We start from the raw sequence: 25,092 nt of genomic DNA, 5'->3' as shown, positions 1-25,092 counted from the left end.
TCTGCAGTATATTAAGAAAGGTTTTGGAGCTCTCACACATGACCTATATGCCCAGCATCCTTGCAGAGTATCTTTTACTGCAGCCTAGGTTTGCTCTGGTCTTCGTCAGAATTGGCTTAAAGGGCAAGTAGTCTCTAATGACCACGTTAATAGACCCAACTGAAAGGATATAGGATATGTAAGTGCCTACCATCACAAATCACTATTTTGTATTTAAATTTTTAATAAAATGAGGCTAGGTCAATATCTAGCTCATTTAATAAATGTTTCTTATTTCACAAAAGCAAGTATAATGAAGTTACAGAATTACAGAAAAGAAAGGAAAATTTATAGCTACAAAATATTTTGAAGTTAAATAATTTTTGGTGACTGTGTAGCAATCCTAATATAAAGTTTTCTCTGCCTGCTGTCATTATCAAAAAACACATCCCACATGATGTGGGACAAAATAATATTTTCTATTAATGCACTAACGTAATTATAGACCAGCAAACAAGGATGTTTGGTGTGTGCTGAATGATTATTATTGAAGTAAAATACAACAAAAATTAGGATAGTCTTTCCTGAGAGCCAATAAGATGCACTTCATATTTTGCAGTATGTATCTTTACTTAGTTCCTCATTTAGGGACTAATTATGCCAGAATTAAGCAAGCTGTCTGTTTCGTGCCTGTTCAATATTGTTTGAAAGAGCCACTAACATACACCTAATTTGCAGTGTCTGCTCTGCGGAATCATAGACTCATAGAATATCTCAAGTTGGAAGGGACCCACAAAGATCATCCAGTCCATATCCTGGCTCAACACAGGTTTACCCAAAAATTCAGACCACGTGACTGAGAGCATAGTAGTTAACTTGGTCCTTAGCAGCTGACAGTCCTACTCTGGGTTTAGCCAAATCAAAATTCTCCTAAGTTGCTTAGTCCTCCAGTCCTTGCTGCTCCATGTGCCAGAAGCATACTGGTTTTTACTGAGGTGTCTTAAGGTCTTTTCTTGAATACCAGTGATGGGGAAGAAATTAAGATGAATTCTCAAAAGGACTTTGTTAGTTTGTCAGTGCTTGAATATCTTTTTTGAATAATAGAAATAAACAATAATGGCTTTGCTGTTATTATTTGATTGCAATAATGTTGTAAAGTGAAAGCAGAATGTGGATCCTAGCCTCCACCTCCCCAGGACTAGACTGAAGAGAAGGCTTTTACTATTGTTGCAGTGAGAAATCTCTCAACTCAAACTTAATTTGGTTAAGAAAAGAGGACAAAAGCATGAATAAGGTTGATTTCCTTAAGCGGTTTAGCATACTGCTGATCACAGAAATTGGTTTTTCTTTTCTTTTTTTTTTTTTTTTCTTTTTCCTTTTCTTTTTCTTTTTATTTGTTAAAAAAAAAAAAAAAAAAAAAAAAAAAAAGGAAAAGCCAACCAATATTCAAGTAGGTAACTAACCCACCTTTGTAAAATGGGATTTTCTTTGTATAGCACAGAAAAAATTCCATCCATAAAATATTTACAAGAGACATGAGACTGTAAAGGACCTTCTGAATCTTTGAATCCAGACCTTGCCAAAAATGATGTTAGTAATATAATTTCTAAATATTCTGTATGAACTCCTGAAAATTCATCTTAAAATTACTATTGCCCTGTTTGTGTTCTGTTCCAGGATCCTGCCTTACTGAAGGTTAAATACAATCACATCATTAAATGTACTTAGGCAGTTTATCAACCTGAACATCTTTAATATATTTTACGTTTTTCAACATGGACAGTAACCATGACACAGAGCAAATATTATGTCCTTTAGAAAATAAATGTGTATCATTTACATTGGAAAAGACAATGCAATCTTCAGACATTTTTGCCTGTATTTTGGATAAAAATATTTTTATAGAAAAATAAAACTAAAATTAGGCTTTTTTGGTTGGGTATGGTTGGGGTTTGTTTGTTTGTTTTAAATAAGTTGCAAAAAGGTGTCCAAGTAAGTGCTATGAATTATTTTATAAGAAAACTGTATGTTAAAACAACTAAATGAAACTAACCAGAAAGCCCCAGGATTAAGCAGATGAAAAGGCCATTCCAGATGGAAAAGAGCTCAAGAGTCAGAGCTGTCCAGAATTCTCTGACAAAATTAGGTTATATTAGTGCAGTCTTGAAAAGGAGGTTGGGAAAAGAGGCAGTGTTAAGGCAGCAGTTTAACTGTGTTTGACAGGCTAAATGGAATACATTTCCTAGCTCCAAATGGCTGCACAGTGCTCCTGTAATGGGTGTTTTGCTCAAAGCATAATGAGAAGAGAAGAGGGAAAATTATTTCATTTGTCCAGACTATAATCAATCACTTCCAGGAAAAGAAGTCTTTCATGATTTTCCAGCAGCCATAGGAGTTTTTAAACATATTAGTTAGTTGTAGAAATTACCCTATGAAAGAAAAAAATAAGTTATGAGAAACAAAAAAGATACACAAAATTAACCAATAAGTTTATGACCATTCTTAGTTTTTCTTGTGTTTGTGCCTAGATGCATGTGTTTTTTTCTTACTGTCTCCGAATTGCCAGTACCTATAAAATCATGAAAGCAATAGAAAGGATGGAGAAGTCTCAAAAGAAAAGGGATTTTTCTTCTGGCAACTTGTCCACCCCAAAAGTCATAAAGTTCTTTCCTGAAACTTCAGGATTGCTTACTGAGTTTTGCCGCCAGATTACTTGCTTCTGATGGAAATTCCCTAATGATTCTGGTGGTTTCTGGATAGTGATATAAACTATTACACAAGGATATGGTTATGGCAATCAAATTATAAAAATAAAATTAAAAAAAAAAAAATCTCTGCACAGCTACAAGATTGAGTGTCTAAATCTGTGTTGTCTGTTGTCTTCTCTGGTCATGACAGTAGTATCACTCCCAAATGTATACATTAGGAAAGCTGAATCACAGGATGGCCAGTCTTGTTCACGTTGAAGTTAAAGCTAAAATGTCTGGAGAGTTTCTGTGGTATAGGGTGCAAGACTGAACCAGGGATACTCAGGATTTAATTGTACATGCCTCTCTGTGCTTAAAAGACATATTTTATTTATTTTATTTTATTTTATTTTATTTTATTTTATTTTATTTTATTTTGGTCTGCTGAATGCTCTGAAAAAAAAATTTTCTCAGGGAGTGCAAGAAGAGTCAGTGCTTCTACTTTTCTTGGATTCTCCAGAGGCTTGGACAGAGGGAGAGAAAGAAGCAAACCCAAAATAATCTCCTCTATTCAAAAGAAATGGCCCATGAACCAAATAAGGGAGGAAGTTAGAGAACACACTAATTATTAGTTTCTAGGAGTCATTTGACATTCAGGAATTTCCTACAGGCTATATTGTGTCCAAATGCAAAATTCTGACATTTTGCAAAGATTCTCTGGAAGGCCTGCCTTCCAGGTAACAGATTAATATCAGGTAAATTTGTTATGAGATCAGCAATGGATGCAGTGCAGTCTCAGTGAGGTCCTGGCCGTGTCTGCAGAGTGCTGTCCTGCCTTGCAGAAGTCAGGAAAATAATCTTTGTTGTATCAATCTCCTTTCATTGTCACCTGAATCAGTCTGTTAACTTGGGAAAGACTGGGTTCATTAAAATAATAAGGCAGTTCAGAAACAGATGGTTTTAACACATAGGTTTAGATATTATGTAACTATATGTCAGTTTTACAGGCATAATTCTTTGTTTTCAGTTGGGTGTTTTAATTTCACCCAAAAAAGAAGCCAACTGAATTCATCCAACCAACCCCATTTAAATCCCATCTCTGTGTGCAGCTTCACTTTATGTTTCTTATAACAAAAAGGCTTTTAAAGTTGATAAATGGCTGCAAAGATTTTGCTTTTACTTTGTTGCTTTTCTGTTTATTTAACCAAGAGCAGTTCTTTTAGTCCTGACCCCAGCCTTGTCAAATAGACTGTGTTTGTCAAACTGCTCATGCTCCCATTAACTCCTAGCTGTTTCAATTGTCACGTTTGATGAATGGCTCAAATACTGCTAGCATCATTAAAAGTAGGGATACTGAGGGAAGTATTATGATATATTGAGTCCAAATACACAACCTAAACAGGAAAATTCCAAGCAAATAAAATCTTTTATTGCATAAAGGAAATTGCAAGTGGTTCAAAATCACTCCTAAATAGCATTTAATCTCCTTTAAAGCTATTTTTCATATGTGCAGGAGAGAAGAAACAAACAAACAAACAAAAACCCTCAGGTTTCATGTTTGGTATTATATCTTTATGGTTAAAGATCACTGGTAGCTTTACAGCCATATTTATATGGGGTTTTTGCAAGTGTTTGGGATTGCTTGGGGGAACAGTCCTGTGAACTGTGACTAAAGTGACAGAGCCATCCCCATGGTGCTTTGTCATTCCAAAGGGTCTGCCCCATCCCAAAACAGACTGCTCTTCTGGAGAGTGAGACCTTCCTCAGAATGAAGTCGAAGTCGTGCAGCACGATGGTCACACGCTGTTTTTCCCTTCTAGATTGACAGTGGCTCTGGGGCACGTGGTGCTGCACACTCTGGCCTAGCCCCAGCAGTGCCCTTAGCTCGACCCGTGGGAGCAGCAGCCACCAGTGAGCTCTCCTTAATGACCTGCCCCTAACAGTGGTGCAAGCTCAGGCTTGCCAGAATTTGGCAGATCGCGGTTCTCCAGTTACGCTCAAGCAAACATTTCAGTTTATATTGTCTGGTGCCCTTGTCTGCCCTTTGTCGTACTTACAGCACAGTGCTAGCGAGAGGCAGAGTTCAGGATTAGTGCTGGAAAGTTGGGTAATGGCTTCGGCAGAAAGAATAAATATTGTTGTTGTTGGGGTGTTGTTTCTGATGCTGGGCTTTTTTTAACTGTTAAAGTCTATCTAAAGGCCAAGAAACTTCTGTTCTGACAATTTTTTACATTCATGAGCCAGATAAAATTAGTCAGATCCACATTTATACAGATATGTTTAAATATTCAAAGTTATACACTTCTAGGCTGGTGATATTGTTGTGATAATTAGGTTCTAGTAAGAGTAACTTCTTTTTTTTTTAATATTTTGTTTTAAAAAAGCATTTCTACAAAAGAGTTATTTGCTCCTGGGTGGGTAAGTGCTTCTCTTTGTCTGGCTCTTGCTGGATTTGATTGTGAAGGTTTGTATGTTATTTAGATTGCAGTCATCCGGACATCAACTATGCAAACTTACTTAACACTTTTCATCCAGATAAACCATGAAATAATATTATGTATTTGATCAACCGTGTTTGTTTCTGTGCTGGGGTGCCTCAGGTAACTGATGTTTATCACCTAGGACCTTACATACATATTTGGTATTCTAAAAATATATATATATATATATATTTATATATATATATATAAATTAATAGAGTTCATCACAGTCCTTTTATTATTCACAGTGGTAAGATTGTTAATGACAAAGTACTTTCATTAAAACAAATAATTTTTTCAGCCTTAACTGTATTCTTGTTTCTGCCTGTGCCAAATTTAAATATGAATTAAAACAAACTACAAAATATGCAATCATTCCCTGATGAGGCTTCCTATGGTTTTAATCGTGATTTGTTGGTGTTATTGGGTTTCCTAGCTCTCAGGAGCACTGAAGCCTATGGAATATGATTTCATTTGTTTAATCATGTTCAAACTGGATCTATAAGAACAGGCCCTGGACTTAATATTACTTTCTGGGGGACAGGGTAACTGCATCTCCAGATAAAACATATTACAAAGTATAGGTCAGTACTGAGCCTTCAACCCACACACGTTCTCCCACTACTACTTAGACTACTGCTTACTCTGTGAGACTAGTACTTAGGAGAAAATAGTCTTGGAGGTCTGCAGGCTCAGATGTTCTCTAATGAAATGTGATCTTAATATGAAAAATCAGGATTCAGGATGTCAGTATCTACTCACTTGTTCCTACTCACTGAAATGGAGAATTTGGCTCATAGTTCACTGGAAAAGCATCTGTAATGTTAAAGCAAAACATAAGAAAAAACTTGTTTGCTCTGCCCCTTGTTCAGCATTTAAACAATACTGTCAGAAGTTTTGAAGCAAGCACTGCAGTCTTTTCCTGGAAAGCATGGTTGGCAGAAAAATAATTTTCAGCAGAACTTAAAAACTGTGGGGAAAAAATGGTATAAATCAGTGAGCAGACTGACCTGTGGGCAGCCAAACTAAAGCAGCCTCATTTCCCATGGATTTCTGTCTCCTTAGCCCCGTCATCTGCTTTCTAGCTCTCCACCACCACCAGCCCTGCTGCTTGTCCAGGGCCTGGCAGGGAGGACCATGTGCATGGCCAGCACACCTTGGCCATGTCTGCAAGGCCGTCCTGCTCTTCTCTCCCTGGAGCGGGAGACTTAGCTCCCTCACCTCTGGCCATCCCCATTCTGAGCAGGGCCTGTAAGGGTCTGCGGGTCACAGAGACCTCTGTCCTTCTGTAAAATTTAGTTAAAACTGAGGGGAAAGAGCAAGCAGATGATAGATGAGCATTCTCACAGCACAGTTCTGTTGTAACCTCATTTCCCTAAGGAACTGTATACTTTTGTGAGCAGTTGGTATATTTAGAGATTAGACATTTCACTTATTTTTAAAAGCAAGCAAAAAAAATACATGGCAACAATGCCAGAGAGATGACACTATGCTTTCTCTGAGGAATTAGCTACAAGGCCATTCCAGATGACCACAAACCCCACAAAATATATATATAACAACAGTACTGCCTATGCCCCGTGGGTTAGGTAGGCCAAACCAGTGACACTGAGGACCAAAAGCATGGAATCCCTGTGGCAAACAAGCCTGCCTGCCATGTGCAGCCATCCCCAGGACTGCCACATCTGTGTGATCTAGGCTGGTTAACGTCTGAAAGACAATTTGAAACTGGACAGATGAGTCTGAAACGAAAGAAGGACGGTAGCTCCTCCCTGGGAAGGGCCCTGTTGTTGTTGGAATTATAACACATTAGTTTATTACAGAATCACAGAATCACAGAATTTTCTAGGTTGGAAGAGACCTCAAGATCATCGAGTCCAACCTCTGACCTAACACTAACAGTCCCCACTAAACCATTTCCCTAAGCTCTACATCTAAACGTCTTTTGAAGACTTCCAGGGATGGTGACTCCACCACTTCCCTGGGCAGCCTGTTCCAGTGCCTCACAACCCTTTCAGTGAAGAAGTTCTTCCTAACATCTAACCTAAAACTCCCCTGGCTCAACTTAAGCCCATTCCCCCTCGTCCTGTCACCAGGCACGTGGGAGAACAGGCCAACCCCCACCTCGCTACAGCCTCCTTTGAGGTACCCATAGAGAGCGATAAGGTCGCCCCTGAGCCTCCTCTTCTCCAGGCTGAACAAGCCCAGCTCCCTCAGCCGCTCCTCGTAGGACTTGTTCTCCAGGCCCCTCACCAGCTTCGTCGCCCTTCTCTGGACCCACTCAAGCACCTCCATGTCCTTCTTGTAGCGAGGGGCCCAAAACTGAACACAGTACTCGAGGTGCGGCCTCACCAGAGCTGAGTACAGGGGGACAATCACCTCCCTAGCCCTGCTGGTCACGCTGTTCCTGATACAAGCCAGGATGCCGTTGGCCTTCTTGGCCACCTGAGCACACTGCTGGCTCATATTCAGCCGACTATCCACCATCACTCCCAGGTCCTTCTCTGCCTGGCAGCTCTCCAACCATTCCTCTCCCAGTCTGTAGCTCTGCTTGGGGTTATTGCACCCCAGGTGCAGGACCCGGCATTTGGCCTTGTTGAACTTCATGCAGTTGACCTCAGCCCATCGGTGCAGCCTATCCAGATCCTCCTGCAGAGCCTTCCTACCCTCAAGCAGATCGACACACGCACCTAACTTGGTGTCATCTGCGAACTTACTGAGGGTGCACTCGATGCCCTCGTCCAGATCATCGATGAAGATATTAAAGAGGACCGGCCCCAGCACCGAGCCCTGGGGGACGCCACTAGTGACTGGCCTCCAACTGGACTTGACCAGCATTTCAGAGCCGAGAATTTTTGTTTTGCAATATGTGTCAGATTTCCTCTATTAGGATGTACTAAAATTCTAGGACTAACCCAGTTGCAGCTATCATACCCTCAGTGTCCTGCAGCATAGCTGGGAGAACAAATATACACTTTTTTATTTCTTTACTCTGATTTGCTTGTTTGCTTGCCATTTCAGTTTCTACATGAGTGTTTGTCTTGTACCAGTCCCACCCAGAAATAAAGGTAGGGCTGGGTAGTAAATAAGGCACAGAGATAGTGTCAACGTAGATAACAATTAGGGGTATTATTTATTTATTTATTTATTTATTTATTTATTTAGGTGTGTGACTTTTAAGAAATTTTAAAAGAAACTTTGTGTCACTTGAAATTTTCTAGCTTTTGTCAAACAAAATACAAATGAAATGTGTGCATTTTTATTCAAATCAAACTATGAGAGACTTGTTTTGCTCAGTTTTGAAATTCACAAAAGTGTTACTGAAGAGAATTATTTTCCCTGATGTTAAATTTTTTAATCAGCATCAGAACTTGCCTCTGGGCTCACAGGCAATAACGTATGTGTCTCCTGTTCTCTATTTTACATTTGCTTCACATGCATAACATGTTCTTACTTTTTTTCAAAGGATATGCATCTCTAGTACTGTGTAGTTTGGACAAATTTAGCTAATAAATTACATATATAACTAGTCCTTGCTGGTTAGACAATTCTTGGTATTTCTTCTGTTACTTTTCCCTGTCCAACATATACATCCCTCAAAGCTTGAAAGCTTTTTAAAGGGCTAGGTGCAACTTAACAACTTATTAATAATTTAGAAATATTAACTTGGACCTGAATTTTGTTCTTCCCTTTCTCAATGTCATTTCTGGATGGAGAAGTATTTCTAGCAGTGGCAAAGATAGTGGCATTGCCCTGTGGTGCCCAGAAAACATGGGAAAGAGTAGCCAGTGCAAATGATAAATTAAATTTTTAGTCATGTTCTGTGAACTCCAGCTCTCAACAATCAGCAAGGCTGGGGTTCCCTCATGTTGAATCTCAGTTCTATAAAATGTGGTTTTATCAGACTGATATGAAAGTTCTGATTGCATTATCCAGCACTACTTTCTGCTTGTCTTATTTATCATTGTACCCGTGGCCATGTGAATTTTCAGCCCACCCAGCTTGACTGAGCATTTCTGTCTGAAAGCATCTTTGCAGTGGCTTTCTTCTGAGATACCTGGTACTTGCTGCTTTTGCTTGACCATCCTAGAAATTTGGAGAACATCTTGACTTTAAAGGTATGAGAGCTACTACACTCTAGTAAACTCTCCTTTTAGAGATGAACTATCAGCCACTTGTGGGAACATTTCAACTGACTTCGTTGTGATTCTGTGTTGCTGTTGTTTCACTATTTCTAAACACTCTGCTATGGATCGTATCCTACAAATTATTTAGCGGCATCCTCCAGACTAGACCTTTGCTCAGTTCAAAGGATAGTTTTCATGGGTTTCACTGGTCACCAAATCATTGCTTATTGTGAGTCTAAGTCACTGAGGCATTAAGTGATGCAGAGAACCTAGCTAACTCACAAAAGCTGAGAGTATCCAGTTGTTGTAGTCTGCTCCATAACTGTCCTAAGGAGATGAATATTACAGAGAGCTGGGAATCCCCATGTCTGAGTTACACACCAAAGACATTAGATTCCAAATCATCACAGCTGCTTGTTTTTCCCCAAACACAAGCACCCTTCTGACCTCACTAATTTTCTGATATAAACTAAGAATCTTTTTGTGATAATCAGAGTCAAGTATCAGTTCCAGAAAGCCATCACTATGCATTATAGGCACTTAGGCACATTAGAAAACAAAACAAAACAAGCAATCTACCACTTTCCAGGATTAATGCTATGAAACATTTTATGGGTGGTCTGTAAGTGGACAGAATGCTGCACTAATGTGTGACTGCATGGCAATTAAGCTTAATTAGGGAAGGTTTTGAAAAAGACAGATGAAAGTAAATTATGGGAATGAAAGCAACTGTGCTTTTGGGGACTACATTCTGCTAGACTAGTTCAGTGAAGCATGGCAAAAATTGGCCCCTGTCTGTCACATTTTGATGCACATCCAGCAGTTTGTCAAACCAAGCATTTTTCTCTAGAAGCAGGAATCTCTTAGGAGCACGTTCTTTAATCTGCCAAATTCACAGGTCTATTCAGGAGATAGCTGTGCTTCCATACTAAAAGGAGTAGGTGACCCTTAATGACCATACTGTTTAGTATGAGATAGTGACATATGTAGATTTTGATTTACATGTGTGCACTGGAGGCAATTTTTCACAATTTCACGTTTTTATTTCTTTCTTAGAGTTACAACTGAACCCCCCATATAGAACATCTGATTCTGGTTCCAGTGATTTTCCTCAGTGAGAAGACCCTGGTAAGCAGACTTGGAGCTGCATCTGGTCAAGCAGGCTCTTTCTGGGTTCTTCAGAGTTTCTGTGCTCAGAGACAGACTGTTTTAGAGCTAGGTGCCTCTTCCCTCTCCTAGACAATTTTAAAGGAAACAAAATTTAACATAGTGAAATCCTCAGTGAAAGAATTGTTTTTCTCTGCCTTGGACTAGATGTTTGTTACCACAGGCACTTTTATTGTATGCAATGTTATATTGAATTTTATTAAATTATGGAAAATAATTAGGTAGAAAAGCAGGAAACAAAGGCTATGCAGTCAGATCTTTTTTTAGCTTGGATAGTGCCTGGCATTGCTTTCCACCGGGACACTGGGATGATTTTTTTCGCTAATGAACTTTTTATGTCCAAGATGAAATACAGATCCTGTGGACAATTTATTAAGAAAAACACCAGTTTCATGTGAGCAGTTTTCAGACCAACAGGGAATTTATATGTGGAAATCATACATGGGTATAGGGAAACACCTCATAAAAAGAATGACTACATGGTCAGCAGCTGTTATTTATGCACATTCTTTTTTAATAAAAAAATGTGTGTTTGGACCAGTCCTTTTTTTCTTTTTTTCTTTTTTTTTTTTTTTTATTGCAGCTCAGAAAAGTAGCCTCAACTGCAGTTTTTTAGCCTTTTGACTTTCAAAATTTTGTTTTTAAAAAATAAAACTAAAACCAACACTTTGTATTTTCAGTTACTAAGCTTGTTCTTATGTAAAAGGTATAGTAAAGACACCTTTCTTCACTGAAGGAAGCTGAAGTGAGTGTTGATAGAAAACAAAAATAGAGTGTGTTAAAAATGAAAATAGGCAAGAGGATGCTAAATACAAAGAGGATGCTACTTGGATTTGTTGGCAGAACATGAATGGCTGTGCATAGGTAATCTAGATACTCCATATGCCTAAATTCTGTGTGTTAGATACTATACCTGCATGTACACAGATGCAAAATTTACAGTTATGGACTTGTGTATAAATAACAATTTCCTATAGGTCATATTATGTGGAGGTCAGTCCAATTAAAAAATACATTCCTTGTAGAGATGCTGGAAACAAACTTCTGGATGGGCTCCCCTATTTATCACAAAGTGCTAGAACTGTAGAATCTGTTTCTGAAGAGAGATCTCCTTGGCAGAGGAACCTTACTCAAATCCTTTATTTTCCTCTACATCTTTAACTGGGAAGTGAAGGCTCAGCAGAAGAGTTGTTGGTATGTGAGGTAATGAGGAACTTCAGGGTATGCCTGGATACTTGTTAACATAATACTTGCAGGGTAGCTGGCACAATCTCCTTGGCAGGGTTGTTACAAGCCTTCCATAGACTCATTCTTTCATGGAGATGATGAGATGTTGGGAAAACCTGGTGTAGTTATGCAGCAGTAGGTGAACAAGCCATTTCCCCACTGAAAGCCTAAAACCAGCATTTATTACTTCCTTTTTAGGTCACTGAAACATCACTCATCTGTTTGGTTTTTTTTTTGATGATAGCCATTCTCTTTTCATCTTCCTGAACTGCTCTGCGCTACACCTCTTTTATACATCTTATAAATGCTTCATTAGAGGAGGTTTCACAAGCTCTGCAGTGTTGCTGCAGGCACCTTCTACAGCAGCCCAGCCATCAGGAGTGCTTGGGACAAGCTTGGGAAGGAATTCTCTGAGATGAATAAATCAGACCAGGCAAAGACTGGCATTCAGCTTTTGATCAGTTAATGTGATGGGAAATTCACCTGGAACTTCACCTGGTACTTCACAGGAACCTATAGTACATCAGGAATTGGCTTTCTGTGATTTGGATGCTTTCTAAATTATATTTTATGCCAGAATACTGCAATGTTATTTGTTGGAAAACAGGGAAAAGAAATTTTTTACAGCTCGCAGAGACTAGACAGAGGCTAGAGATATTCTCTCTACTCTCTCCTTGCATTAGAGAAACTGAGACATACAAAGTGACCTGCTGAAAAAAATTACACGAATGGAGCAAACAAACCCATTATTCCCAAATTTCTAGGAGACATTTCTTGGATTGTATGCGCTGCATTTCTGCAAGTGATATTTAATATGTACAGGTGAAGAAACTTAGGCTTGCTTAGGTTTTCTTGGATTCCTCTCTAACCTGCCCTCATTTCTTTTTTCCCACCTCCTCCCCTCTTTTGTGGCTTCCTGGCGTAAGTGCCCACAGCAAACCACTGTTCAGGATCCAGGAGCAGCACTCCACCGCAGGCCTAGTGCTAACCTCAGCGACAGCTGCCGAAACGCCGTGATCACACGTTCCCAGCGCCTTGCTCTGCCAGCATTGGTAGGAAACTCCAGTTTATGTTAATAAGGTGTGGAGGGTGGCCAAAATATTTTGTGAGTTTTCCGGCTAGAAAGGGTAATGAAGCTACCTCTGTCTCAGTAAGCTGGCATGGGAGCAAGTTAAACAAATGGAAAACGTGTTTTCAGAGAAAAATACAGAGCACAAACTCTTGAGGTTTAGAACTTCCACTGGGGGCTGAGGTTCTTCATCTTTCCACCTTTTTTTTCCAGCCTGGCTACTCCATTTTACACAGCAAGAGTGATGCAGGGGGAGCAGGCTGTTTCTGCAAATTAGTTTCACAAACTCTAGCCAGACTGAGAGTTAAACTCAAAAGCATTCTTATTTTATACCAAAATAATGAATTGTTTAATATGTAAAGTAAACCCAGAACTTATTCCTTTAAATTTTATTTTAACTACCTTTTTAGTAGCAAAAGAAACCTCTGCACTACTGTGAGCATGGTCAAATTCTTTGGGCTTGCTTCAAAAAGCTCGCTCTTTTTGTCATTCCTCTCTGACCTCCTCCCTGCTAGCCCTGGGATGAAAAGCAAGCCAAAGATCTGCTGAGAAATGGGCCGAGCCACTGCTGACCTTTGCAAATCCAATTTCTTCAAAGCAAGAGCTAATCGACGTGTTCCCACGCTGTGTATTGCTGAAACATACGATGCAATTCAAGGAATGAATTCACCATGGTGCAATCTCATTTTGAATCCAGTTTTCTTGTTTTGTGTCAGAGGGTGAAGGAGGCAGACTGTGGTACAAATTATAAACAGCAGACACAAGTTTCACAAACTGCATAAGCCTGTCTTTGAAATATTTCTTACTTTAGAGGGGTTCTTTCCCTTAAAATTTAAAATGTATCAGCTCCCCTTTTATTTTCCTCCCCCTCAAAAGCAGAGAAAAAATCTGTAGTGATTTAGAAGAAGAGTAAAACAATAGCCATATAGTTAGGCTGAGAGTTTGTGCTGAATAATCTCCAAATGGGAAAAATAGGTCTTGGAGGTTATGCTCTGACAAGCAACTAAGGCGCTTCTTTAGGTAGATTTGTGTGCACAGGGGCCACAGGTATGTAGCCCCTGTATGGCACAGTGATGCAGGAAGAGCATTGAAATTTGCATTTGAAATTCATATTCTCGCTCCCACTTTGCATGTCAAATTTAGTATGAGTGCTATTCCTGTTTCACAGCAGTGAGAGTGGGTCCCCTCTGCACAAGCTGTTTTACCAACTCTGCCAGGTACCACAGGTGTGCCTGCAGCATCCACACAGGAGGAACAGGTATCAGCACTCCTAACCTGACTTTGAATTCAATTTGGTTTCAGCAGGTGTCTGGAGACTGGTACGGTCCCTCTCTTTTCCAGAAGGAGCTTCTGTTCATGCCCTTTGCCAAGGCCTGTGTGACCTGAATGGCTGGGTAGCTTGGTGCACCCACTCTGGGTATGGCGATGCGCTGCATCCTCTTTACATGCCACAAGTGGTGCCTGTTTGCATAACTCCACTTTTTGTCTGGGACAAAAGTGATAGAGGAGGACTCTCATTCCTCATTTAACTACTGTAGGGCATATGTCATGAGTAGCATACCTCAAGTCATTTCGTCAGCAACTAAGGCAGGACTTATGTCATTCCCAGCATGTGGTTGCCTCTCCTGGAGGAAAGCCACCTCTCAATCTGGGAAGCCATGGCATGGCATGGCAGCCACCAGCCAAGCTGCTCCACATTTGATGCCTTACCACAGACCTCCTGGTGTATGGTGTATCCAGCTGTTTCGGTCACATAGTAGTACCCAGAGATATTATGACCTATTTATTTCATTATCGCCTTCATTACACAAGTGCAATTCCATTAGAGCTGATGTAACTGAGAATCAGGCTCCCGGGCTAATGGGCTAAACTGTGCCCTGGCTTTGTAAACTGCAGACTTTCAAATGAAGCCTCAATGCTTTCATTTTCAAGTTGTCCTTAGCAAAGAAAATGAAAATATATCATTGTTCTCACAATTGCTGAATGAAGCAAGTCCTTTTTTTTTTTTTTTATTTCCATAACCATGAATAGTAAATTTCATCCATTCATGAGTGGCTTATAAAAGAGTTTGCTAGTTAACCAGATCTGGAGAACTTCCTCAGCAAGTATTGCAGTAAGAGAATTGTTTGTGTTTTTATTACTCTCTCAATATTTTTGTTATTCTCTGTCCCAAGACACGATTAGATTTTCCAGTCTTCTAAACATCAAAGATTTTGGAGAAGAGATTGTATAAACTGGATAGGTAACAGCTGTTACCAGACGGATTTACTGGTGGAAAGGGGAGAGGGCTAATTTGTTTTATGTGCTTCCTCCCACTGCTGGCACCTTTCACTGTGGCACTCTGTTCCAGTTCTGTGACAGGGAATCTCTCTGCACAGAGGGAGCCCTTATCCCCTTGATTACACCTACCTTTGGGTTTCACTGCTATTTGTAAGTAACTTTTACAAATGCTTTCATAATAGCTCTTGGACCTGCTCTCCCAGTAGTTTATTAAAAAGTTAAAAAAAAAAAAAAAAAAAGAATGGGAGAGCAGCTCTAACTTTGTTAGTTAATAGTACTGGTATATTTTAATTTCTGACCTTTTCAAGTCACAAGTTGGTTGAGGATTTTTTGTTTGTTTAGTTTTGTTGGTGGTGTTTGTTTGCTCCACTTCTGGGTATCTCTGGACACACCAACAGCAAGCTATGTCACACTACATATTCAAAATACAAAGCATGTAACAGGTGCCTTGTACGGTGGATTAATTCCACAAGAATTGATGCACAGGACTGAAGTAGAGTTTCATCTTGAATGTCAGTATCTCTGCTGCCCTCTCCCATTTAATGTGGGAGTGAACATTCATGTGAATCCTCTTTGGTTTCTCAGCTGGAGTAAAATTCCATGTGCTCCTCTTTCAGATAACCCGCTGTTTAGGAAAGATCTTGGAGAGGAATGCTGATATATAGTATTGCAAAGTAGTAGTTGGTACAAACAGATTGTGTGAGTGTCTAATACAATTATTTTTGCATATAACTGTGCCAACAAGAAAAAGCTGATCCCATTCAGGTAAGAGTAAAAAGCCTTAGAAATTTGACCCAATTCAGAGAAAGTTGCAATACTTCTTATTCTCCTTCTTCCTCTTATTAAAATTTGATCTTCTTGGTTTCATATTTTTATATTGGGGTTTTAAAACTCATCTATCCTCACATTCTTCAAACTTCTACAAAGGCAGCATTTGCAATGTATATTGTCCACAGGAAGTGCCCCATGTCCTATGAATATTGTAAGATGCCCAGTTTGATTCAAGAATTTAAAATGTACAGGCATCTTCTCAATCTAGCATACCTCTTTCTGAAGTAGCCTAGATTAATACTTTTACTCCTTCCCTACTCTCAGAAACATCAGAATCGATTGCAGGAGAGAAGACCTTGGCTTCATGAAGTCTGTGTGGATCCTCAAACCTTTGCAAAAATTCTTGAGATTCTTTGAGCATTTTCTGAAAGTTGGCCAGGGGGCACTGGGCACCTCATCTAGAGAATATCATGAAGCAGACAGAATGTGTAAATGGCAGCTGGGCTTCTGTTGGAAGCATGAAACCCCAGAGAAAGACTGAAAAGAAGCAATGCCCAAAAAAAAACATCTCTAATGTGTTTTTTTCCTTCATTATGCTCTAGGCCTTAATTAATTTTAAACCTTTTTCTTCCATCACCTCTCACTGACTACTTCCTAATATGTTTAAAGCAAATAACACCAAAAGGAGTGGAAGTCCTTTTGAAAGAGCTACTGAGCTTTTGTTCGAAGCCCAGATATTTTTTTCTGCATGACTACTGGAGAAATAAGAACTGCTCTGCCAGTTTTTAGGTGAAAGTCTCCATTTTTAGGGAAGATTTAGCCTGCAATAAAGATTGAACTACAAACTCAAAGGCAAAACCACACAGGAAGTTCATGAGCCAGGTGGGTTTGTAGCAAACCTTTTGGTTTGCTACAAGAGCAGGGGTGTAAGCCCCATTGATCCTCTTGTAGTGGAAATTTGCCACTCAGCTGGTCCTGTAAACACAGCAAAGAGTTTTTATCACAAAGACTAAGTCTGAAAACGTGTCAGTCTGCAAAACTGAAGGAGCTGGCAGGATTTAAATGCAGAAACAAACCTGTTATGATAATTGTTTTCCCTTTTGTTCATTTTCTCTGATTATAGTCCAGAGCCAAAAATATTTCAGTAGCTTGCAAAGCAGGAAGCTAACTAGGTTTTCAAAGTGGGCTCCAGTTCACTGAGGGTTGGCAAGAAATATACTTTTCTTCTTTAGGGTGTTGTTAGAAGTTTTGTATTGCTTGCCAGCTTATTAAAAATTTGCTTTGATTTGAGAGAAGATGTCTAATTGAGGAAGATCCTTATTTTCTCTTTGAAAAGAACAAGTTTGCTGTGCATGATGTATACAAATAAGGAGAATAAGAGATGTGACAGAAAATTAAAGGGATAGTGAAACCTGGATTACAGTCTTATGTGCTATTCACAGACCTTTCACTCTACCAAGAGAGGAGAGGACCCATGCAGGTGAATGTCTCCTTAACAGCCTACATAGCCTGAAAATTTTCTCATTCTAGTAGTGATCCTGGGGAATCCAAGATAACTAACACAATTAATCATTGTCAAAGATCAGTGTAAATCACAGCCTTTTAATGACATGTTACACATTACAATCTTTGCAATCAGAAGAGGAGATCTTGTTGGTAATCCTATGAAACAGAAAGAGCTTATGCAACTGATAGTACCAAATGATTGTCGAGTTATGAAGGCAATAGGTAATTCAGGTGCAGTATCTCACAGACTGACGTATTTTTTAAAGTGAGCTCTGTGAGCTTGGGTCAGATTCAAGTAAGTGCTGTATGTCAAGTTAAAACTATATGAGCTATTTTTTTTCACTTTGGTCCACAAGCTGTTTGTACAGGGATTACAGGCCTAAGTTACCGGCACTTGTAACTTAATTGATGGACACTGCAATTGTTATTTTTACAACTTTCTTAACATATTTTGGAACTCTGTAGTGACAGTAATTAAAAAGAAAACAAAAAAAAACAAATTCACTTGGCTAAATATTTGCCACAAAGGAGCACTTATTTGTGGTGATTTTAAAATATCACTCAAACAGCAATGTCCTGAAGTTGAACAGAAACTGTGAAGTTTGGTGTATCTAGCCATTAGCAGGTTAAAGCTCTATGGCTTTGGAACTGCACCATGAACACATAACAATATTTTTGTTGCATCTTCATAAAATCCATCAGAATGCAGTTTTGCAGAGAAGTCTAAAGTACAGGACAAATTAAAGTACTGTAACCCTGAAAGCATGAATTGATCTAACCAGGGGTGTATTATTTACAGGAAAAGGGACTGAGATTACTGATGGCTCACTGCACAGAAACAGCATTTGCTGTGATGGAAAAGTGTATACCATGGATTAACTCTGTCGGTTTTGTACTAGCTTGTTTCTCATTTTACATGCCCAGCACTTTGATCCATATGATAATGTAGGTACATAGAATTCTGGGAAACTTACTGCCTCAAACTAAAGATAAAATTAACCATAGGTACTTGCACAGGCATTTTTCAAAAGATTTTAATTATGCTTCATTGTTTGCAGCCTTTATCTTTCTATAAGTATTATATATAGAGGCAATTTAAGAATATAGCCTGCTTGTAAGCCTAGCTGTGTGGAACATTTGAAAGAAAATTAAAAAAAAAAAAAAATGTTAATTGTTAGAGTTCGTAATTCCAGAACTTTCAATCTTTTCAATCTCTTCAATCTTTGTGTGTTTTTTTCTTCTGTTAGACAATTTACTCTTTTAATGAATTTTAATCTATTTTTGCTGCTTCTGTACTAGTAAATACTTATATTCTCATGCAGTTGAAGAATGAATGATAACATTACAGTGATTTTGGGCAGACTTTGAGTTCCACTATATTTCTATAATTTCACAGGATTTCCAGCAGCATCAGAAGTGTTGTTCGATTTACAGATATATAACACAGACTGAATTTTCGCCATTTACATTTGTATTCAGAGCTAGTCATCCAGGTCCCTAAAGTGGTGATCCAATCCAGTTCTTCAGTGCTGTTTTAACTGTTGCACTCATAACTTTTATGAATTTTGTATAACCTTAGATTATGGTAAATAGGTATAAAGATAAAACAAGCTCTTAGAGATGGAAACTACTGATATTTTTTTACTAATTTCTAAATCTATTATGTCACTAATGCTCTTTGGGAAAGTTTTGATTTACAAAATATGATCTCATGATGTGTATTATCTTATTGGCTTCTTGCCATATTGCCAGAGTGTAGCATATTCAGACAGAGGCATCCAAAGTGCATGCTTCAGCAGTGTATGCATGCAGAGAAAGAGTGCAAAGCTGTTTTTCATTTTCTAGAAACAGATCCTACTTGCAGTATACCTCCTACTGAATAGGCTTTTATTATTGGTTTGTGGTTTGGATTTTAATTGGATTCTTTGTTGTTGCTTTTTGTTGTTGTTGTTGTTGTTATTAAGTTGTGTATCATATGCTCACAGGGAAAGTCCAAGTTTTAGAAGTTTTCATAGAGTGAATTTAATGCTTCTGAAAGGTTTACTGGAAAACATCATTGTCTGCTCACAAATATAGTATCTACAACTCTTTCTGCACTATTCAGAGAAAAAAAAAAATCCCCTAAAAATACTACATATTTTTCCACCTTTGCTCAGAAGGTACTACTCTGGAAAAAAAAAGATGGCCTGTTTGGTCCTATGCTGATTTTCTAAAACTACCAAATAATCTGTTTAAGAAAGTTCAGTTTATGAATAACATCTTGAAATCCAAGTTCTCAGTAAACTCTATAAAGAGCATTTAGTTTTCAAACATTCACATGGTTCATCTGAATTGTCAATTCCCCCTCTCCCAGTAATTTAAGACCTGTATTTACCATAGTACCATAGAACCATTCAGATATATACATAATGTTATTAGCAGAAAGGAACAAAAAAAAAAAAAAAAAAAAAAAAGTGATCTTGATCAGAAATCACAACTGCCTCAGTAAAAGGCAGGTTCAAATGTGTTCTGAACAGGTATTAAGTTACTGGTTTTATTACATTAAGATCATTTAAAAGGATCTAGGTCTTCAAAAAAAAGCTATGAAGATCAGCCACTCAACAACGTATGTTCTTTAATGATATCTTATCTTGAACATTAATATGTTTTCCTCCTTCCTATCTTTTCATCTTTTTTCATCTAGCTATATCTATAGATGTAGATTCTAGATTAGATATATATATAGATTCTATAGATATGTAGATTAGTTATAGGTGGATAGGGATAAAATCATTTACTATTATTATTATTATTACTATTCTTATCTTCCACTCCTTTATATTTTGACTCTCTAATTCCCTACCTTGGCTTATTTGTTGTGTGTGTGTTTTTTTTTTATTTTTTATTTTTATCACTTTTGAGGGAATGCACATACTATCATACTCACTTCCGAGATGATTTTTCAAACCAACAATATTTGGACAGCTAGAAATGTAAAAGCCTCTGTCTGTGTGCACTCTACTTGTTTATTTGCATTTAGACTCCTGTGAGAGTATTATTGTAACATATCAAATAAGATTTTGATTTCCAAGAACTAGACTAAACTGTAAAACTGGAGGTGGAATATTCAGCATGACTTCTCAAGTCAAGATAACACTAAATGAAATAACAAGGAGCATGTAACAGCTTTATACAAAGTATTTTTCTGAGAGTGTTCTGCCCAGATAGAATAGGGAAATTTAGAAATGGTGTAGAAAGTCAACCAAGATTTGGTCACCGTCTAGGTCAAGAGTTAGACAAGGTTTAGACAAGGCTGGCATCCAGACTTTTTGCCATCTATAGGTGAAGAAGCTGATGCTAATTTGAATATCTGATATGTAACTGATACAGTGCATGTGTTCCTAACCTTGTTAAGTATGTCCTTTTTAAAAAAAATATTACTCTTTTTCAGCCTGTATTGTAATGTTCCAGCAACAGTTTTTATAGGACTTTAAAACTGTGCCCAGCAACTTATTCTGTTCATGGTTCTGTAGCATTTTCCACAATTTCCACCAGTATACTGAAATATTTGTTGAACTGTAGAGTTATTTCAATTTTGTCAGCATTAGTCAATAATCATCAATTGCCTAGACAAAGTACAAGAAGTGATACTCACTGGCAGAAGCACAGTGCACTGACAGGTGCACAAGTGCATCTGAAGCTGAAAAGATGCTACACAGAAATATTATACTGCTGAGAAGTTTAGTAATGTAACATTTGGAGTTCCTTCACATGCTTGCATACGATATGGATCACTGTATGGAAAAAGTTCAATGCTAAGTCCTGTTCAGATAAATTCGGAGTGATTCTCCTGAGCAGAGACAAATCTAGTCTCTCTCTCTCTGTTAATTTAACTACAGTGGTGGAGTTGTTACACATGCTATATTGTGGCTTCTGTTGGAATTGGACCACATCAGCAAACTGGTATCTAGACCTACATGAAGCTTAGCTGGAAGAAAATTAATTTGACAACTTGATTTATGTCTGTTTCTCTCATTTCCATTTAGGAAGCCATTTGGAAAAAAAAAAAAAAATCTAAATCATTGTCAATTCCTCTCAGTTTTGATCATGATGGTTAACCTCCTAATTTCTCAGTTAGAAAGTAACTTCAGTTATTTTTTCTATCTGAATAGATACACACGCTTACCTCCTCAGTTGGACAAAATGGGTGTTGAATAATCACTTTTATCACCTCTCTGAAACATTAAAATTGTCTCCCCTCATGACAAAGAATACCAAACCATCCACTGAGAAAGCAGGCTGTGTGGATAGCCTTGCTGAATTCCTAATTGTTTGCTCTGACAGTGAAGAAGCTGTTTGTCTTTGGAAAGCTATGCATGTTGTTTTGGGTCTGAACATCATGTGTCTTTAATTTTCAGCACTAGCCACAGGGATAAGTATCACAAATAACTGCTTTGCCCTTGGGAATCCAGTATATACTTGGAAGCCTCTCTGAGACTGGGGTTGAAGGAAGAATCAAAGTTGACTCATTGCCTTATAACCCTTCAGGGAGAAGAAAGAATAAAAAGGGCAATTGCTGCTTTCTTTAGTTGCCTGAAGCAAGTCTTTCCTGTTTTGCAGAAAATAAACCAATGCCATTTTCTAAAATTATCTACCCTCTATATGAAGAAAATATTCCATCCAGTGTCACACAGCTAATTCTGGGGCTTGACAGACTCCCTGGACTTCTGTGTGTCCCAGTGCAGTCCTGGGGAGGGTTCAGGAAACTATAACACTGAGTTAAACATAACCAGAAATGGTCATTCCCATCTTCCACTCAACTTCCTTCTCCTGCCACATTCTTCAGCTCTGTTTCTGGAGCTCTGTGTACACTCTCTAGGGCACATCTGTGAAGTGTGCCTTATTTTCTGTGCTTAAGCTGTTAACATATTCTGATTTATTTTGTGATTAGTGTCAACATAAATGAGGGTCACCCTATGACTTTCAGTGAAGGTATGTTTGTTACCCTGTCGTGGTATACCTTCCCAAATATCCACAACTTTGTATACAATGCTGGAGTGAAACAGTCACTAGGGTGTTAGTAACATCATAATACATAGGGAAAGCCTGAGCCCCAGTGTATGCATTAGCTGAAGATTAAGCAGGATGCCAGATGAGCTTTGATTCATTTTAGAAATGTTGCTAGGCAGAGCTCCAAGCTCACACCAAGAAATGCCAAGATATTTGCTCATGTCTCCATCGTCCCTTATCTCAAGTGGTGTAACTGCCAGAAATAATTTTGCTTAATAGAAAAACCTCACACATTTTGCACATTGCTCTTTTCTACATAAATATTATTACTGTATTATTTCAATTTGAAAAGAGAATTCAACTCTAGTATATTAGATCTGTGGAGTATCTTTCTTTAAAACAACATTTATATTTTTTCTAGGAAACCTATTCCTATTCTTTTATAATCTGCTCATATCAGCACAGGAATCTTACATAAGAAGGCAGCAATTATCAGCAGAGAAAGTACAGCATTTTCTTTTTATTTCTCAGATTTCAGATTTGCTGTTAGTCCTGAACTATAGTGCTTTGCTAGGGAGTATATTTTTGAATTGTTGAAGGACTTGTTATACTATACAAATACAAAAATAAGTTTTAGCTGGGGAAGAAGTTCTAAAAGATTAATGCATTGGCTTAGCATGATTCTGATCTTACAGTGTCTTGTAAAAACAGTGATGCACAGACCATTGGAATGAGCTGTTGTTTTATAGCTGAAAATAACAGGACTCAAAAGGGTTGTTCCTGGTTTGAAAAATGTTTTATTTAAAATGTGTGTATATATACATAATGTATAATTATATTTGTGCATATATATTTAATCACTGCCTAGCAGACTATATGGTATTGATCTGTAAGTAATCTGTGCCCTTTTTACAACTGCAGGTGTGTATGCCTGCACCTAATTGTACAGTTAGCACTGTAGATCCACACCATTTTCTTTGTGATGAGTTATTCAGGTGATAAGTGCTTTAGGTTTCATTAGTGTATAATTCCATTAGTACCTTTCATGTCTTCAACCAGTAATTTATGCAAAGACTAAGACTCCTAAGTGTTACTTTGTAGAGAAGAGCCAGTGAAAGGTGTGACACAATGAAAAATCCATTTGTTTCCTTCCTTGCTCTTTCTTTTAGCCCTGTTTCACTATGGGGCATAGGAACCATCTTGCATGGCATTTTGCAGACATAGGAAGGCACTCTGTACTTGGGCAAGGGCTGAAACAGAAAACAAAACAAGTGTGATACTAAGAGAAAAGCATCACACAGCAGAGAAGAATTTAAGAGGATCTATAAAAAGTTTAAATTGGTAAAATATGTACATGGTTGGGTTAGAAAGAGAATAAAGTACAATTTAGCCACAGAAGCCTCAGCAGGGCTCTGAACATTGTTTAGAGTGCATTGCAGTTTGCTTTAAAGTGTCAATACCCACATCCTTAGAAAGGGGAAATTTTGTAGTTTAGCATTAATTTTAACAAATGCATGAAGACTGCTCTTTCTTGGATTTTGCATAATTCTCCTGTAGTTTGGTGAGTGTGTTGCAGGATGTATGAAGGCAAAAATCCCACCTTCTGCAATGTAGTCACAGAACTGAGCTGTGCATCTTAGGCAGAGCTGAAAGCCAAGGGGTGCTTTGCCCTTCTTAACTAGAAAGGGCACTGGGATGCATCTCTTTCCCAAACACAGCTGGCAGCCTGCCCCCTATCTCCCTGCCATGGTGGGGATAGCCCTCTGAGGGAGCAGAAAGAGTGCCAATCACAGAAACATACCCTTGCAGCTACTGGAACAGCATTTAGGTCCAATGCCCCCATGCTGTGAGTGACCCAGACACTGCCCTCTTCTCCCTTCTCCTACCCCTGCTTGCCCTTCTCTGTCCCTGCCACTTCCTGTGAGTGACCCTGAGTCACAACCACTGTGAATGACCTCCTTTAGAAAACCCTGAGGCTGACTGAAGAAAGTACAGCTGTGAGTTTCACACATCTCTGCAAAGCAACATGTTTTTGCAGTCACCTCAGCAGCTCAGATCTCCTGAGTGCACTCAGTGCAATACAGGAGAGATACCTGGAGCCATACGGGAGTTTTGGTCCCAGCTTAAATAGGTAGCCTTTTGATAAACTCTCCTTCTAGTGGTCCTTCTCACGGTCCCCAGAGTGCAAGGCTGCTAGGAATTAGTCCTGCCTCTTGTCCAGGCAGATTTCCTACCCAAAACATCCTTGCATGTTCTGAACACTCAGGTGGCTCCATCATAAAAGGGGTCTCCTTCACTGGCAGATTAGTGTAATGCTGCAGCTGGGAAAGTCACGTACGGCAGCTATAATGGTGAAATTATGAAGAGTAATGAGGAATTGATCTGTTATCTATCTCGTAAATACATGTTCTAATGTAGAGAAAAAGCACAGTGTTGACTGAAAATATTGCAATCCTTGGGGGGGAGGAGGGGAGAAGATGTTAGACAGAAGTATCATGCCTTTAGGTATGGTTCACCTAAAAAAAAAAAAAAAATCTGACCATTAAGATGGCTGCCAGCCAACATTTTGGCAATGTTTCCTTTGCGTTTCTGCTCACACAAAGTGATTTATATCCAAGTACTCTCTGGCTGGTTCTCACATTACAATAATGATTTTTATTGTTTGTTTATAGCTTTATCTGAACATTTCTGCTTGCCATATCATATATCCTGAACCTATATAGTATCATTTACAGATACCTGCTATGCTGGTGTAGAGTCCATTGTTTCTTCTGTCCTGTCTGGGACTATTTGCATGTATTATATGTAAG

General features: G+C 38.5%; 2 long non-coding RNA genes across 4 annotated transcripts in view; one reads left to right on the top strand and one right to left on the bottom strand.

Annotated features, from left to right (window-relative positions):
* The window catches only part of LOC311433485, a 90,806-nt gene that overhangs the window by 2,695 nt on the left and 63,019 nt on the right, over positions 1-25,092 (bottom strand). The gene's annotated exons all lie outside the window — the stretch shown is intronic.
* LOC311433481 overlaps positions 1-25,092 on the top strand; it is a 153,726-nt gene that overhangs the window by 113,233 nt on the left and 15,401 nt on the right. For all 3 annotated transcript variants that reach the window (XR_014690771.1, XR_014690772.1, XR_014690773.1), the window contains 2 exons: positions 10,330-10,401; positions 12,594-12,719. This is a non-coding gene — a long non-coding RNA (uncharacterized lncRNA). The remainder of the gene's footprint in view (positions 1-10,329; positions 10,402-12,593; positions 12,720-25,092) is intronic.

Source organism: Aythya ferina (genome assembly GCF_964211825.1).
Source record: "Aythya ferina genome assembly, chromosome: 3".
NCBI classification, from domain to species: Eukaryota; Metazoa; Chordata; class Aves; order Anseriformes; family Anatidae; genus Aythya; species Aythya ferina.
Note: the sequence above shows the minus strand (reverse complement) of the source record. Positions and strands in the feature narration are given on the sequence as shown.